This window comes from Dasypus novemcinctus, chromosome Y, assembly GCF_030445035.2.
Source record: "Dasypus novemcinctus isolate mDasNov1 chromosome Y, mDasNov1.1.hap2, whole genome shotgun sequence".
NCBI lineage: Eukaryota > Metazoa > Chordata > Mammalia > Cingulata > Dasypodidae > Dasypus > Dasypus novemcinctus.
Window position 1 is genome coordinate 12,637,454 of NC_092216.1, and position 18,934 is coordinate 12,656,387.

An 18,934-nucleotide genomic window follows, 5' to 3' on the forward strand; every position below is an offset into this window, starting at 1 on the left:
AAACCAAAGGAACTGACATCAGATATCACTTTGGGAAGATCATTCTGGCTGCCTGGCAGAGAATGGATTGGAGGGTACCTATTCTCTCTGTGTCTTATTCTATGGCTGTTTAAAATAAGGATTGATGGTCAGATGAGACCTGTAAGTGTCCTGAAAGACTAATATCAATTCCAGCAGGCAGTGGTTGTGCAGCCTCATTTTATTTTTATTATAATGAGAACTATTGGTGATCTCAGATGCCTCTTCCATGGCTCTCTCTGAGTCCTGAACTTATTTCTAGTTATACTAGAGTTTGGAAATACTTCTCTGAGGAACAGTAAATTCAGTATCATTTACGTAAGATGAAAGCTATTTACATCAGTGGTTTTATGTAAGGATATGTAATGTGGACATTCAGAGCTTAGTAACAATGAATGTTGTAGTTTTAATGGCTGCTGGATATTATTTCATCAAATTTTGTCTCCTCAGTTCCATCTGATTTTCTCCCATTATGCAGTGAATTGAACTCTTTGTCTAATGTGGTCAAATCTCCTTTCTGGCTGCAAGCAAAAACCAGGGTTTTGAGAGCTCATGATAAACATGACTAAAATCAAGCATGTTTCAATTTTTTAATGCATTAATGGAAAATTGTTTTAGCACTCAGGCTTCCACCACAAAACAAAGTACAAACAAAAAACTTGCTCTGTTGTGGAAATGACAGTGGCATTTTTTAAACCTCACATTTAGTGAGGCGCATTATCAGGTAGTTAGCAGGGATAGTGACAGTTGAGGTTTTCTGCTTATTGCCTGGTAAATGGATTCACAGCCATGAGGAAGCTCATGGAGGGTTTATGGGGTTTCCCGGTAGAGAATGGACAGGCTTTATTAAAGACACTATATGTGTTGAATTGCAAAAGAAGATTTATTAGGTTTTGTTTTTGTTTTTGTTTTTTTGCTTTTATAAAGGATATTTATTTGGGGTGGAAGCTTACAGTCACAGGTCCTAAAGAGTCCAGCTCAAGGTTACTTCCTTACCAAACTCTGTTGCCATGTTGAAGCAAGATGGCAGGTGATGTCGTAAGGCTCCATGGGTCCGGCTTTTTACATCTCTCTTCCCAGGGCTCATTTCTTTCCAGGCTCAGCTGCTTTGTTCTCTTCATAATGTCAGCTGTAAACTCTTAGGTAAATGGCTCATCTCGGGTCCTGCTTCTTCCCATCTCACCTTTAGACTGGCATAGAGTTCATCTCTCTTCCCAGGTCTTGTTTCTCTCTTCTTGGGGCCTCTGCTGTGTTAATACCAAAGAAATAGGAAATTAGGGAAGATTAATTTTTAGTGTGTACAAGGAAAAACCCAGTTAAAAGGCTAAGTGACTTTTATTCCATTGTTAATTGTATGATTGTTTCCAGGGTCTTTTGTGTCATTTTCACTTTGCATTTCAGATTTGAAGGAGGGAGTCACATCAGGGACAGGGGAATTGCCATTTCAGTGCAGATTCACAGAGCACATTAATGGAAGAACATCAATTAATTGCAGGTTACTATTTAGCCACCTCTACTTAATTTATTTGGGGTCAACTGGAGTATGAATTAATTAGGAAAACCTTGAGTGTTCACAGCAGTTCTGAGTGAGCTGCCACTACCAGCTGGGCATGTGTAGAGCTTTCATCTCCAATTTTATACTTTACTATGAGCAACAGTCTTGATACATTGTTCCTAGCTTTTCCCTATGTGGTTTCAATGAAAATCTATTTGCCACTTTCTTATGGTTTTGCTTTGTTTCAAACTCAATATTATTATTTAAAGTGTATCCCACATAGTTGTAGAGTAAGGTTTCTCAACTGCAACACATTGTGGAATGTCTGTGAACATGTGGAATGTCTGGTTACATTTTTGATTGTCACAGTACATTGGAATGGGGCAGGTAGGAGAGTGCTCTGGCAATTAGTGGGTAAAGACTAGCAATACTACTAAGCATCAACCATGCAGAGGACATCCCCACAAAAGTATTTTCGATACAAAATGCCAACAGTGGTGAAGATGTGAATGGATGCTGAGAGTTTTCTCACCATTTGGCAGGATTTGATTATACCCCTAAAAATTCTCTGGGAGAATAGATCATATTTTAAATAATAAATCGAGAAAAAGAAATGGAATCTTATAAGACTGCAAGCAGTAGAGGTCACTTAGAGTCACAACGCAAGGAAATCTAAATACAAAGCAACTTATTAAATGCAGGTGGCTGTTCCATTGGGCAGGAAACATGGTCTTACTTTATTCATTCATTCATTCATTCATTCATTCATTCATTCATTCATTCATTTATCCTTCATTATTTTTTTAATGTTACATTAAAAAAAATACGAGGTCCCCATATACCCCCTACCCCCCTTACCCCTCTAGTCCCAAATCAACAACCTCTTTCATCATCATAGTACATTCATTGCATGTGGTGAATACATTTTGGAACACACTGCAGCATGGATAGTGATTTACATTGTAGTTTACACTCTCCCCCAGTCCACCCAGTGGACCTTGGCAAGACATACAATGTCCAGCATCTGTCCCTGCAGTACCAAGCAGGACAACTCCAAGTCCTGAAAATGCCCCACATCATGTCTCTTTTTCCCTCTCCCTACCCTCAGCAGCTACCATGGGCACTTTCTCCACAACAATGCTATAATTTCTTCCATTACTAATCACCATAGTTCTATAGTAGAATATCAGTAAGCCCACTCTGATCCATACTCTATTCCTCCATCATGTGGGCCCTGGGATGGTGATGTCCACTTCCCCTGTATATCAAGAGGGGGCTTAGATTCCACATGGATGATAAATGCAATTCTCCGGCCTGCAGTTGTAGGCACTCCTGACTCCCAGGTGTCATGGTTGACTTTCTTCACCTCCCTGTTAGCTGCCCAGTAAGTTCCATAATTCAGATGGTAGGAGTTGCAAGTCTACTGAGGCTCAGGGTCTGGCTGTGACATGGACAGTCCAGAGATTCAGGTCTCCTATGTATACACAAACCACAGCATCAACATCAGGCCCAGTAAAAGTAAAAGAAGAGGTACATGTAGAAAGGTCTTATCTGAGTCCAATTCCATCACACTTGGGAACACAAACTCCAAAGTAGGGCTAACTGACATGGCACTGAACTCCAGAACCATCTGCCATGACCATAGAACCTGTGGGTCTCTGTAGCCCTCAGGAGAACCAGTACCTCCGATTCTATCTACTTTGGCTGTTTCTGGGACCCTGCTGAGGCATGCATAAGCATTACCCCGCTGATGACCTCCCACCTCTCTCTCTCTCTTTTTTTTTAATGATTTATGTATTTATTTATTTCTCTCCCTTTCCTCCCTAACCCCCTGACCCGGTTGTCTGTTCTCTGTGTCTATTTGCTGCGTCATCTTCTTTATCTGCTTCTGTTGTTGTCAGCGGCATGCAAATCTGTGTTTCTTTTTGTAGCATCATCTTGTTGTGTCAGCTCTCCATGTGGGTGGCGCCATTCTTGGGCAGGCTGAACATTCTTTCATTCATCAGCTCTCCATGTGGGTGGATCTCCTTACGGGGTGCACTCCTTGCACGTGGGACTCCCCTATGTGGGGGACACCCTTGCGTGGCAGGGCATTCCTTGCGCACATCAGCACTACACATGGGCCAGCTCAACATGGGTCAAGGAAGCCCAGGGTTTGAACCGCAGACCTCCCATGTGGTACATGGATGCCCTAACCACTGGGCCAAGTCCGTTTCCCCACCTCTCTTTTGGAGACTCATAGCCATATAAACTCATTTGTCCTTTCCATTTCCCCCTTTTATCCAAATTAAAAAGCACTTTTTAACTCCTGATATTACATGTAGACTGGGATATTCTGCTGGTCAGAGTTGACTCTTTTATTCAAGATCTTTTTCTAGTTACATCATCATTTGGTGTTTGGTAGTAATCCCTAGGAACCAGGGAGGCTCATCCTTGGAGTCATGTCCCAAGGGGGGTGGGGGGAAGGTAATGCATTTACATGCTGAGTTTGGCTTAGAGAGTGGCCAAATTTGAACAACATGGAGATAACTCTTAGGCACCCTTCAGCTCTAGTTGTACTTCATATTTCAGGTGCATAGGCTCATAATCATAGCCATTGGTATCAAGCCCTCATTGTTGTACCATCCATCTTTACTGGTCTTTACCATTGCACCTGGGGGCATGTTTGCTACTCCATTCTCTTCCATTGGTAATGTGACAGAGTTTGCCTGGCTGGGAACTCAGCATATTTTACAACTGAATGATCAATTTTGGAGGCACAATGGGATCATCCAAAGTCTTTTTAATGGTAAGTGATGCAATGGGGATATGAACAGAGAGATTTCTGACTGTTAAGTCAGTGCTCGTCACAAGAGTTCACCCACCTTGAATTATTTTTTTTTTCAGCAATGGTAAAAGATTCAGATTTCGGGAGTAATGAAAGAACTTTAATGGGCTGAGAGTCTGTTTAAAATGAACATATGCAGCTTTTCATACAGTTTTTAAAGGCAAGCCTGAACCCCCATACATCATGTCTCTTTTCTAATTTCTTCTTTCCCAGCATGTTCTTTCTCTAGCTTGTCCCAGCTGTTGTCTCTTGACCTAGGCTGCTGCAGATGATACTTTCACATCCATATACTTTCAACAGAAGTCTGGAGTGGCCACTCCAGACCTGGGTAAACTCTGAGACAGCAAAATTCAGTCAAAGCCTCAGAGACAGAGCCATGTAATTAGAGCTACAGTTCAGGCATTACTAACCTGCACCATGCAGTGACCTGCTGCCAGCTCCATGACCACCTACATGACTTGGGGTGTGGGCATTGGAAGAAGGGCAAATAAAAATGCCACAGTACTCTTACAACACGGAGTATCTTCTTTCTTGACCAAGCTTTCCTCCTCTTCCTCCTCCTCCTTCACTTTCTTCTCCCCTTCTTCCACCCCCCTCCTCCTCCAGCCCACCCCCTTTCTCCTCTGCATCCCCCTCATAGGTCTCTTCCTCCTTTTCCTGCTCCCTTCCCTCCACCTTCCACTTCTCCTTCTCTTCCATCCTCTCCTCCTCCTCCTCTTCCTCTTTGTCCTCCTCATCTTTCTCCTTCTCTTTCCTCTTCCCCACTCCTCCTTCCCTTTCTTCTTCTTTTCCTCCGTCTCTCCTTCTCCTCCTCATTTTTTTCCCTCTTCTTTTTCTTCTAAGTTTTTGCCAGCCCATTAATTGCTTCTGTGGATAGATGAAAGACTGGCATTCCCACTCTGCCATTTGGAGAGCATCACTTTGCAGTTTCCTTTGTTTCTATCCCCAACAATTTGGGAGGTTTTAAAAAAAGGTAGCGTGTCTTAGTCTAGAAATCTGTAAATTCTACTTGTTGTTAGTAAAAAAAAAAAAAAACAGCCACTTTTAGGTGCATTTAATTGTACTGACACAACTTTAAATCCAAGGAATGAAGAGAAAGATTTGTATACTTAAGGTCGTATTTGATGCATTGAAAACCTACTGAGGGAAGCAGATTTGGCTCAACTGATAGAGTGTCCGCCTACCACATGGGAGGTCCAGGGTTCAGACACTCAACCAGCGCCGGAACAACTATGGTAATTTCAAAGTAAGGACGAATATAAGTGGTTTCTCAACATGTGCAACAACTGTCATGTGACATGAGGTGAACACGACTGTAATCTACTGCACACATTGAGAGGTGAAGGAAATGCTGCATTTCAGGTACAGGTCAGAGAAAATAAAGGTAATAGGTGGTTTATTTCAGATCAAGCTCAGGGACCCACTGAAATATTTCCACAGACCCCTGGTAAAGAAGCCAGGGGCTCCTGAACTGTGTGGTGAGTTGGCCCACACGCTGATGCACGCAAGGAATGCCATGCCACTCAGGGGTGTCCCCCGCATAGGGGATCCCCATGCGCAAGGAGTGTGCCCTGCAAGGAGAGCCTTCCCACGCGAAAAAAGCACAGCCTGCCCAGGAATGGGGCCTCACGCACAGAGACCTGATGCAGCGAGATGACACAAGAAAAAGGGACAAGAATGCAAGCAGACACAAGGAACACACAGCGAATGGACACAGAGAGCAGGCGGGGTGGGGCGGTACGGGGAGAGAAGTAAGTGAAAAATAAATCTTTAGAAATAAAAGAGAATACGACTGATTATCTTCCTGTGAGAAATTACTCTAATACTGCTTTCTGACAGAGGAACTGGGAACTTCACATATCTCTTTTCCGAACACTGGTGCTGTAAATGTAAAATGAAGGAGGTGAATTCAAGTTAGAAGAAATTATGGCAGCGATTGGAGCAGATAAATATTGATTGTAATTGAAATCTCCTATTTTTGGGTTTCAATAAAACTAGTACATTTCCTCTCATTTAGAGCCTGGACTTAACAAAAGCACTGCACTTAGCGGCTTCTGGCGGAGCTCGAGCTCTTGCCAAACGTCTTAAGAGCAGAGATATAGATGATAGGCATAAATTTCTTTACAATGCTGAAGTCAAGCACAAACTCTTAAAGACCAATCAGATTCAGATTAAAGAACTGATAGTCACTACTCTCCTAACCCTAACATCTGCTTTTTGGTCTCCTGACATCTTTTAGAGTTAAATCTTTTGGCTGTTTTACCTGCACTTTGAATCAGGCTGCACTCTTATTTGGACTGTTTAGAAAAGAAGAATTCATTGGGAAGAGCGGACTCAATCTTCCTCGTGTTTGCTCTTTTTTCCATTAAAAAAAAAACAAACAAACTTAAGCTGAATGTCATATACACAATATCAGCCATATTAAAGTGAATACTTCAGTGACATGCAGCACCTTCACATTGCTGTGCTGCCTCCATCTCTGTCCTGTTTGAAAATATTGCCATGACTCCAGAATAAAATCCGCTGTCCAGTAAGCAGCTGCACCCCAATCCTGCTTCCTCCCCTGGCCCTGGCAACCGTCAATCTGAGTTCTGTTTGCCCGGATTTGCCATATGGAATTAAGTGAACTGATGTGTCTGGCTTCCTTTCACTTAGCATAATGCTGTCAAGGTTCATTCGTGTCGTAGCAAGTATTTGTACTTCCGAAAGCCTATACTGTAGATTTAATGGAAAGAAGGAATCACGGAAATCAGTATAGCCCCTGGCTTCTTTACCAGGGGTCTGTGGAAATATTTCAGTGGGTCCCTGAGCTTGATCTGAAATAAACCACCTTATTACCTTTATTTTCTCTGACCTGTACCTGAAATGCAGCATTTCCTTCACCTCTCAATGTGTGCAGTAGATTACAGTTGTGTTCACCTCATGTCACATGACAGTTGTTGCACATGTTGAGAAACCACTTATATTCGCCCTTACTTTGAAATTACCATAGTTGTTAGACCCGGCGCTGGTTGAGTGTCTGAAAACTCTCTGCGGCTACATTCTGAGGAGGGGCCCATGTTTTTCACCTGACTGGCCAAGGGGTGCGTGGAACACAAAAGGTTAAGAACCCTTGGTGCAGCCTCGTTCTTTCACCGACAGTATTTTAGATCTAGAACTGCTTTCACAGGAATCTACACCTGACTTTTTTGTCTAATTCGTAGACACCAAATGTTTTGAACTTAGCAATTAGCTGAGCTTTTGTTGTTTGGGGAAAAAGAAGCAATATTTCGAGTCGATAAGTAATTTTGTTCTAGATGCACACAAATCAAAATAAATTGTTCAAAGCTCCTAACAGGAGGGAGTTTTAAAACTTGACCGGAGAGGCAAAGCTACATTTAGGAAACAATTTTCCATAAGTCAAAGGCATGATTTGATTTTGTTCCAAAACGTGCAGAGTGTGGCACTGCAAAAAAGTAGGAGCTCTGGGTTGTTGTGAGGTAAATTAGACCTCATAACTCAGCCTGCTATTCAGTAGACATGTACTGACCGCCTAGTATGTACTTGATATTTGATAGAATGCTAGGCGTTGAGAATGTGGTAAGTCAAAGGCTCTGGTTGGTGTTCGCCTTCCTGTTCTCTCTTCTCACTCAGTAATCCCACAGCGCTTGACACAATTGCTCCTTCCTTCAGGCTCTCACTCTTTTCTTCCTGGTCTTTTGACTGCCCCCAATCCTTTGCCAAGACTCCCTTCTCTACTCACCCTCTAAATGTTGTCTTGTCCTAAGATTCCATCCTTTTTTCATCTCCCTAAGTGACAGCCGTTAACCCCCTGGCTCAAAATGCCACGAGTGTGTTCCAAAAGTCCACAGTTACCTGAAATGGCGGCTAAAACACTCCTCTCTCTTCCAACTACTCTGGCATCTGTGAGGCCGCGTTTTCTTCACGTGCTTCACCTAAAACAATGATGCTGAAGCAGATAGGCGTAGCCCATGGTCTTCTCATAAGCCAGATATTGAAGGGATTCGCAGACATATTAAAAACTCCACTACTCTCACCGAATTTTTGTTGGAAGACAGTTCCGTTTCATTAAAAAGTGTTAAGTGTGTGGTGTTACAGCATGAAAAGGGCTTATTGCTATTCATTGAAAAGGAATAACTAAGTAATATTTTGAAAATGTCTCAGTTTTAATTCCCAGTAAGGTAAGTGAGATATGTATGAACCACCACGACCCTCCTTTTCAGGACGGAAGCACTTGGGAGGGGGTCCTCAAACATTCTTATGAGTGGCAGGGAGTCCAGAGACCAGACTCTGAGTGCTGCTGGCCTAAAGACAGGGCATCTCCAAAATCCACCCGGTAGTTTCACAATGTGAGCTAAGCAGACACTGGTAATTGTAATTGTGAAATTGTTTTAGGTGTATTGCAGGGTAAAGAGTGAATATTACAGAACCAAAATTTTCAGCAGAAGAAAATTAAAGAACTTCATTTAAGGAAATTAAGGAAGGGATGTGTTGGTGGTGGAATCCTTATGTTCTCAGAGTTTGAGGAAAGCTTTACCTAGAAGAGTGGACACTGTAACTCAGTGTTTTAGTTTCCTGGGCTGCTCAAGCAAATTCCATGCAGTGGGAGGGCTTAAACGATGGAAATCTCTCAGCTCACAGTTTTGAACTAAGAGAGGGTCCAAATCAGGCATTATCAAGGGGACGATACTTCCTTCCCAAAGACAGGTGTTCTGGGGCTGGCTGCTGGTGATCATTGGTCCTGGGCTCCACTGTCATGTGGCAATGCTCAAGGCAGTCTCTCTGGCCCTCATCACCTGAAGGGTTCCATTGGTTTCAGCTTCTGGCTGCTCCCTCTATGGCTTTCTTTCTCTGTCTGAATATAATTCCACTTACAAAGGACTCCAATAACAGGAGTTATTAAGACCTGACTTGGCCATACCTTAACAGGAAGTAACCTCATCAAAAGGCCCTACTTACTATGGGTACGCACCCACGGAATGAATTAACCTAAGGGCATGTTTGTCTGGGGTACATCCAGCTCCATTACCACCACGCTTCACCCACGGACTTATAATAAGGCATGCTGTTTCGAAATACAGCACACATTCATCTCATCACAACCTTCCAAAAACTTACAGTCATTTCAGTGATGACGCAAAGTACAAAGTTCTGTCAGAATCGCTTATGGGAGCTTTGAGGGCTAAGTGCTTTCACCTTGGTTCAAGAGATCATTCCAGAGATTACTGCTTATGCAGGTCTCAGGACCTCACTGACTGCCACAGTAAGCAAAGCCTCAAACAGGGATTCTCCTGAGGGCTCTGGAGACACCCGGACCCTATGGGCAAGGCACACAACCCCAAGAAATCAGCACTGCATTGGTGCACCTACCTTGGTTATATGACAACCTATTTCCCTACTGAAACAGTTAGGCTCATTTATGTTAAAACTTTCCCTACGCATGATTCTCCTATCCCTTTTATCTGAACCTATAACTGGCACTATACGCATTAAGTATATGTTACAGACACTTACATCTCTGGTCTGTTCATCTCTCTGAACAGAGGTCTGTTCAGATCTCTGCCCCGAATCTCAGCAGGGTTGCAGTCAGTACCTGTTCTCCAGTTAACTGGAATGGCCCAAGGACACCATAACATAATGATGATGGTGGGTAACCTCCATCCCATAATGCAAAGAGTATCTACAACTGCAAGGCAAACAGACCCACAAAAACGGGTGGCTCCCACTTTCGGCAAGTGTGAATGTCGTTGCTATGAACATTGGTGTGCAAACATCTGTTCGAGTGCATGTTTTCAGTTCCTTTGGATTTCTACTTGGTAATGGGATTGCTGAGCCACGTGGTAATTTTACACTAAGCGTCCTGAGGAGTCGCCAGACTGCCTGGCACAGCGGCTGCACCATTTTACCTTCCCACCAGCAATGGATGAGTGTTCTCATTTCACCACATCCTCTCCAGTGCTTGTAGATTTCTGTTTCTGTAATAGTAGCCATTGTAGTGAGTGTGAAATGATATCCACCGTGGTTTTTATTTTGCTTTCCCTAATAGCTAGTGGGGTTGAACATCTTTTTATATGTGTTTAGACTTTTGTATACCCTCTTTGGAGAAATGCCTATTCAAGTCTCTTGCCCACGTTTTAAATTGTCTTTCTATTGTTTATATCTCCTGGATGTGAATATTTTCTCCCATTGAGTAAGCTGCCTTTTCACTTTTTTGACAAAGGCCTTTGATGCACAAAAGTTTTTAATTCTGAGGAAGTTCCAATTATCTAATTGTTCCTTTGTTGCTTGTGCTTTCTTTGGTCACGAAGCCATGACTTACCACAAGAATTTGAAGATGTTTCCGGCCTTTATGTTTAGGCCTTTCACCCAGTTTGAATTGATTCTTGTGTAGGGTGTGTGATAGGCTTCCCTTTCATTCTTTTGTCTACAGATATCCAGTTCTCCCAGCACCATTTGTTGAAAGGCTATCTTTCCCCAGTTAGTTTGGACTTGGCAGCCTTGCCAAAATTCAGTTGGCCTGATATGAGCGTCTATTTATGAACTTTCAATTCAACTGCATTGATCAATGTGTCTTTCTTTATGCCAATACCAAGCTGTTCTGACGAATGTAACTTTGTAATGTAGTTAAAGTTCAGGCAGTTGAGTCGTCCTACTTCACTGTTTTTGTTTGGGATGTTTGTGATTGTCTGGGTCCACTTCCCCTTCTCCTTCCATGGAAATTTGATAATTTAGTTTTCTCTTTCTGTAAAGTAGGCTTGTGGAATTAAGATTGGGATTACATTAAATCTAGAAATGAGTTTGGCTGGGATTGACAGCTTCACGATATTTAGTCTTCCAATCCATGCACTTGGGATGTCTTTTCATTTGCTTAGGTCTTCTTTGATTTTTTTCAGCAGTGTTTTGTAGTTTTCTTATTGTGGGTCCTTTACGTCTGTGGTTAAATTAGTTCCTAGGTACGTGATTCTTTCCATAGCCATTGTCAATGCATTTTTTAAAACCTGATTTCTGCCTGTATTGTTCAGTGCTAGTGGATGGAAACGTTACTGACTTCTGTGTGTTGATCTGGCATTCTGCCACTTTGCTGAAATCATTTATTAGATCTCATATCTTTGGAGTAGCTATTACAGACTTTTTAAACCATAGGATCATGTCGTCTGCAAATAGTGAGAGTGTTACTTCCTCTTTTCCATCTTGGAGCTTTTTCTCCCCTCGTCTTTTGCTCAAGCTAGTGTCCTAGCGCAATGTTGAATAAGAGTGACATTGGGCATCCTTGTCTTGTTCAGTCTTGGGTGGAATGCTTTCAACAGCTCCCCATTGGCTGTGGGCTTTTCATATTGAGGAACTTTACTTCCATTCCGGTCTTGAAAAATTTTTTTTCAAGAACGTTTGCTGGATTTCATCAAGTGTCATTCCTGCGTTGATCGAGATGATCACGTGGATGTTGTTCCTTCAATTTGTCAATGTTTTGTATTATATTAGTTGATTTTCGTATGTTGGGACAGCCTAGCATACAAGGAATAAATCCCACTTGATCGTGGTGCACGACTCTTTTAATATCCCGCTGGATTCTATTGGCAAGTACAATGTTGAGGACTTTTGCATCTGAGTTCTTTAGAGAGATTGGTTTATAAATTTTCTTTTCTTGTAGTATCTTTCTCTGGCTTTGGTGTTGGGGTGATGTTGGCTTCATAAAATGTGTTGGGTAATTTTACCTCCTCGCCCGTTTTTGTTTTTTGTCTTTTTCCCATGTTATTAAAGAGGTTTGGTGTTAATTCCTCTTCAAATGCTTGGTAGAATTCTTCTGTGAAATCATCTGGTCCTGGACATTTCTTTGCTGGGAGATTTTTGATGACTGGTTTGATCTCTTCAGGTGTGATTGGTTTGGTGTGTTCTTGTATTTTTTGTAGAGTCAATGTAAATTGTGCCTTTCTGTGAATTTGTGCATTTCACCTAGGTTGTTTCATTTTGGCGGCATACGGTTTCTCATACATCCTCTTATGGTCATTACTTCTGTGGGGTCAGTCATGTCTGATTTTATTCACTTTCATATCTTGTTTTTTCCTTGTTGGTCTAGCTAAAGGTTTGTCAATGTTATTGATCTTCTCAAAGAACAGAACTTTTGGTTTTGCTGATATTCTCTATTTTTGTTACCAATCTCATTGATTTGTACTTTGATCTTTGTTATTTCTTTCCTTCTACTCATGTGAGATTGGTCAGCTGTTCTAGATCCTCGGGTGTTGAATTAGTCCTTTATTCTCCACCAGGAGGCCCTGGGTACCAAACCCTGGACCTCTTATATGGTAGACGGGAGCCGAATTGCTTGAGCTTCATCCATTTCCATCTTGCAATTTTTTTAAACCCATTGATTGTGTAGCAGTGTGTTCTTTAGCCTCCTAATATTTATTGATTGTCCCCTTTCATTGCTATTATTGATTTTCAAGCTTCATTCCATTATGATCAGAGAAGGTGCTATGTATGATTTCGGTCTTTTCTTATTTCTTAAGAATGGCTTTCTGACCCAACATCAATCCATGAGGATTTGAGAAGAATATATAACCAGCTGATTTGGGATACAGTGCTCTGTCTGTGTCTTTCAGGTGCAGTTTGTTTTTCATTTTGTTTAAATTCTGTTTCCTTAAGAGATATCTTCAGCCTAGTTGTTCTATCTGTTGATGTGAAGTGGCATGTCAAAGCCCCCACCTATTATTGTAGAGTCATCTATTCCAACTTTTAGATTTCCCACAGGTTTCCTCTTGTATTTTGGGACACCCTGGTAAGGTATATTTATCATTATGACTGCTACTCCCTCCTGGTAGATTATTCCTTTTATTAATATGTAATGGCCTCCTGTATCTCATACAACTTCTTTGCGTTTAGCGTCTGCTTTGTCTGATATTAGTGTAGCTGACGCTGCTCTTTTCTTCTTCTTCTTCCTCTTCTTCTCCTTTCCTGTTTCCATGAAATATCTTTTTCCAACCTTTCTCTCTCAACCTGTTTGCATACTTGGGTCTAAGGTGGGTCTTCTTCAGATGGCATATGGTTTGGCTCATATTTTCTTATCCATCCCATCAGCCCATGTCTTTTGATTGGGGAATTTAATCCACTAACATTCAATGTTATTACTGTAGAGGTATTACTTAATCGACCACTTTATCTTTTAGTTTTCCTATGTCACATGTTATTTTTGTCCATCTTCTTACCCTTTTGGTTACTCTTTCTGATCATCTTCACTTTTACACTCTCCTCCATCCCTCTCTCTCTTGTCTTGTCTTTTCTGGCTGCAGAACTCCCTCTAGTGTTTCTTGCAGAGCTAGTGTCTTGTGTATGAGCTCTCTTAGTTTGTTTATCTGTGACTATTTTAAACTCACCATTGTATTTTAAGAGGATTTTTGCAGGATAAAAAAATTCTTGGCTGGCAGTTTTTCTCTTTTAGTACCTTAATTATCTCATACCACTGCCTTCTTACCTCTATAGTTTGTGAAGAGAAATCTGCACTAAGTCTTATGGACACCCCTTGTATGTGATGTTTCACTTCACCCTTGCTGCTGTTTATCTTTGGCACATGGCATTCTGAATATAATATGTCTCGGAGTAGGTCTATTTGGATTTCTTCTAAGTGGAGTGTGTGTGCTCCTTGGACATGTAAAGCATGTCTTTCATGAGAGGTGGGAAATTTTGGGCCGTTATTTCCTCAAATACATGTTCTGGGTATTTGAGGAATTCCCTCCTCTTCTCCTTCTGGGGCTCCCATAACACATACGTTGTCGCACTTCATGCTATCATTCAGCTTCCCGAGCTCCTGCTCGATTTTTCCATTTTTTCTCCTCTCTGTTCTTCTCTCTTTTCAGTTTTCGCTCTTCTACCCTCTATGTCCCTGATTCTTTCTTCCATGATTTTAGATCTGCTGTTGTATGTCTGTATTGTACTTTTTGTTTGTTTAAACATGTTCACTGCAATGGATACAATTCTCATCTGATTAGCATTGTTTCCTCTCTCCCTTCCCACAGCCGTGTTCAGTGGATTATTTCCTCTTATTTGAGGAATCAATGTCCTCTTGGCACACGTGCCCGGCAGTACTGTTAAGTCCATTCTTACAGGGTGCACATGGATTTCAATTCTGTATACAAACACATGGGTTATGCTCAGTCACTGCAATTTGAAGCTGCTGTACACAGGAATGAAAAGGTTATAGAAAAGTTCCATAGCAACCATGCCCTAAGAAAAGAGAAAAAGAGAAGCCTTAAAAAATCAATAAAATCAGATTGAGGATTTCAAACAGAAATGAAATACATGGGCAATGAAAACACTTCTCTGCAAAATAAATGGAAAAGAACTCCTATTGAACGAGTGCAAATGTGGAAACAGTAGTTTCATGATACTCTGTACATGGTTAAAAATTGTATTCTTTAATTGTTTTTTTTTTTTTTTAAGATAAATAGATCACACCAAAGGCTATGTTAAAGAACATTAGAGGTTCCCGTATACCCCACTCCCCATGCCATCCCCACTCCTACCGCATCAACATCGCCTTTCATCAGTGAGGCACATTCACTGCATTTGGTGACTACACCCTGGAGCACTGTCACACTGCATGTACCATAGTTTACATTGCAGTTCACACTCTCCTCCAGTTCATCCAGTGGGTTATGGCAGAATAACAATGTCCCACATCTGTCCCTGCAATATCCTTCAGGATGACTACAAGTCAAGAAAATGCCCCATATCACAACTTTTCCTCCCTCACCCTGCCCTCAGCTACTACTGTGGACACCATCTTCACATTGCTAGAGTCAAAACAGTTCTACAGTAGAATGCCAGCAAGTCCACTCTAGTCCATATTGTATTCCTCCATCTTGTGAGCCCTAGGTTGGTGATGTCCACTCCACCTCTAAATTGAGAGGGCCTTAAATCCCACATGACTGGTGGATGCAATTCTCCTGTTAGCAGCTGTCGACATTCTCGTTTCCCTGGTGTGGTGGTTGGCCATTTTCATCTCTCCTTCAGCTGACCTGGGTATGTCCAATGAACTGGAGAGTAGGTGTTGCAACTCTGCTGAGGCTCAGGGCCCAGCTGGCTCACAGACAGTCCCCAGATTCAAGTTTCTGAGCATACACAAATACCAGCACCAATCACATGTTCAGTAAAAATGACAGAAGGGGCATGTGTGGAGAGTTCACATCTGAGTCCAACTTCATCAATCAGGAACACAAATTCCAGGGTCAGGCACACTGGCAAGGCAATGAACTCCAGAGGCATCTGTCATGACCATAGAACCTGTATGTCTCTGTAGTCCTCGGAAGCATTAGTCGCTGGAGTTGTGTCTACTTTGGCTTTCTCTGGGATCCTGCTGCCTCGTGTGTAAGCACAACTCCTCTGATAAACTCCTGGCTCATTTTTTTTTTTTAAAGATTTATTTAGTTATTTAATTTCCCCCCCTCCCCTGGTTGTCTGTTCTTGGTGTCTATTTGCTCCGTCTTGTTTCTTTGTCTGCTTCTGTTGTCATCAGCAGCACAGGAAGTGTGGGTGGCTCCATTCCTGGGCAGGCTGCTCTTTCTTTTTATGCTGGGCGGCTTTCCTCATGGGCACACTCCTTGTGCGTGGGGCTCCCCCACGCGGGGGACACCCTTGCGTGGCACGGCACTCCTTGCGCGCATCAGCGCTGCGCATGGCCAGCTCCACACGGGTCAAGGAGGCCCGGGGTTTGAACTGCGGACCTCCCATATGGTAGATGGACGCCCTAACCACTGGGCTGAAGTCTGTTTCCCCCGACTCATTTTGAAGTCTCTTAGCCATGGAAACTCAATTCTCTTCACCATTTCCCCCTGTTATTCAAGGTCTTTTTTCTAGCTGCATCCCCAGCTGGTGGTGGTACTAATCCCTTGGTGCCAGGGAGGCTTATCCCCAAGAGTCATGTCCCACACTGGGGGGAAGGTAATGCATTTGCATGCTGAGTTTGACTTAGAGGGTGGCCACATTTGAGCAACATGGAGGCTCTCGGGAGGTAACTCTTAGGCCTGCAGCTCCAGACCTAGTTGAAATTTCAAGCATGCAGGCTCACAAGCATAGTCATCAGTATCAAGGCCCCATGATTGGACCATGCATCTTCCCTGGTCTTTGTCCTTACACTTGGGGATTGTTGCTGTTCCATTGGGAAATGTGACAGAGCTCCCCGGGATGGGAACTCAGCACTCCCTCAGTAGCCATGAGGAAACTCTATCCACTATGATAATACCCAATGAACAATGACACCCCACATCAGTGCTCTCTCCCTGCCATAGTTTAACCCCTGTGTGATCCAAACCTTCTTCAGATAGGTTTTTAAACTAAAATTTTGCTGTTTTTGCTGCTCATGTACATGGATTGTATTTCAATAAATATATGTAGAAGTGAATGAAAATGAGGTTCATTAGCTTTTGAAATGAAATGTTGTGCTCTTTTCAAAGTGCTTGAGTTGAAATTGTGTTTTAAGCTTGGATATAAATCACTTAGTTTTTGAAACTAAATACCATACGGTTTCTGTGGTTCACTAGGTGAACCTTGTGTTTTAACTTATTTGTAAGTCTTTGCAAGTACTTAAAAGTGACTTTGAAGTAGTTGGATATTACTGATGAATTCCAAAGAGAAATATTGGGTTATGTTTGTAATCTTATCTGTACCTGTGCACAAGAGAGTTATGATTAGGGCATTGAGTTCCCCACACCTGGGTTGGGTGGGGCATGGCATAGCAAAGAACAGAGCTGAGGGTTTCTGATGTTGAAGTTTTAATGTTGGAGTTTGATGCTGAAGTTTTAAGCTGGAGCCCCAGGGAAAGAGACAGAGTTATAAATGACAATTATAACTTAAGTATAGGGTATATGATTCTACGTTCTTCATAATCAACCTTTTTTTTTTGAAGATTTATTTCCTATTTATTTCTCTCCCCTTCTGCCCTGTTGTCCCGCCCCGTTGTCTACTCTGTCCACTTGCGTGTGTTCTGTGTCCTCTTGCACCTTTGGTGGCACTGGGAAACTGCATCAGTTTAGAACTGTAGAATGTAAGAGGTGCACATTTGGATTATGCAGTACTATAGCTTGATATTTTCCTAGCCTGCTGAGTCAGCCAGTAGCCTTCTTTTGCTTGCGTAGGGAGATCACTCTATTGGGGTGTGCGTTATAACGTCCTGACGCACGGGAAACTTTGCAGCTTCCTGCAGAACGGGCAAGTAGCAGTCACAGCTCCAAGGCAAGGCATTGCCAGAGTCTGGGTTTCTAGGTTCTTGGCTACATCATAGGAAATACTTCAGAGGTGTGTCATCTAATGAGGCAAGTCAGAGAGTTTATTGAGAAGTGAGGGAAGAAAGGTGGGCACTCTCCAGGCAGAAAGACTCAAGGTGCTGCCCGGGGGTTGGCCTTTTTAGGGCCTCTCCTGACCACCCCTATTAAGGAGGAATCTCCGCTGTTTGCTGTCCTGACTGTCTTTCTATCATCACCTTAGCTTTCAGGAAACCTATAGGGATGCCTTTCTTTTTGGAGTTATCTGGGGCTCATGTTTGAAATGGGAACTTGTGACCAGGGTCTTGGCAACTTTTCAGTTGTGTGGTTATGACTTTGTTCTCAAGGAGCTGCCTTCCCACAGGGGGCTTCTAGGTCAGTTTTCATGATCATATTCTTCGGCAGGTGAGGGCTATTAAGGCTTTGTTCTGACCTTGTTTTCTATATTTCTTCCCTGTTTTCTCTACTAACCTGCCTCAAAGATGCCAACCCTGCATTACCCAATCCAGTTTTGTTTTATTTGTGTGGTTTTTTTTGACAAACACACCACAGGTCTTCAGCACTCTGCCGAATTTTGTACGAGAACACCAAGTCCTACTCCTTACCTTTCACGTACAAACAGGTCAAAGGTTTCTGTCCATCAGGCCGTTCCAAAACTGGAGTGTTCGGCTTTTCCTCAATCTGGTAAAAGGCCTGATTGCATTCTCCAGTCCACTCGAGGGCCTCCCTGTTGAACCTGCACGACATTATACAGGGATTTGGCGGTGAGTCCAAAGTTAAGGATCCAGATGTGGAAAAAAGTCCACTACTCCTCAAACCCTCTTAACCGCCTCTTCATCGCAGGGTCAAAAACACTTACCAGGGCTTAGTGATATCAGGAGGAAGGCCCTCTGGCTCTGAAAGAGAAAGTACCCTGAATATTTGCATTCAGTAATCTGAGCCTTTTCCTGAAATAGCTTGTGTGCCCTGGAGCTTAGAAAGTTCAAAGTTCTAATGGCATTTGCAGCTGAATCTTTTGCAATTTCACTGGCTACTAGTATGTCCTGTACATATTGGGGTAAGATGTCTTGATGTAATTGCAAGTCATGTAAATCTTTGGCTAAGACTTCCCCAAGAAGGGTAGGGGAATTTTTAAATTGCCGTGGTAAAAAGTCCATGGAAATTGTTCCTAAGTTTTCATGCTTGGGTCTTCCCACTCAAAGGTGTTATCATAGTCACAGCTATTTCCAATAAAAGGGCCTGTGCAATCCAGTGCTACAGAGGGAAACACGTCTCTCGGTGAGAAGGTGATTTATTTCAAGTGCACAAGCCAGGAACTGGGGGAGTCTTCCCAAAACCAGTTCA

At 42.5% G+C, this 18,934-nt stretch overlaps 1 long non-coding RNA gene across 1 annotated transcript; it reads right to left on the reverse strand.

Annotated features, from left to right (window-relative positions):
- Positions 1 to 894: 894 nt before the first annotated feature.
- Positions 895 to 18,548, reverse strand: LOC139438326 (uncharacterized). Its single transcript, XR_011648030.1, has 3 exons — positions 18,450 to 18,548; positions 18,196 to 18,326; positions 895 to 1,265 (listed from the first exon to the last, which is right to left on the reverse strand). It is a non-coding gene; the product is annotated as an uncharacterized lncRNA (long non-coding RNA).
- Between the last annotated feature and the right edge of the window lie 386 nt (positions 18,549 to 18,934).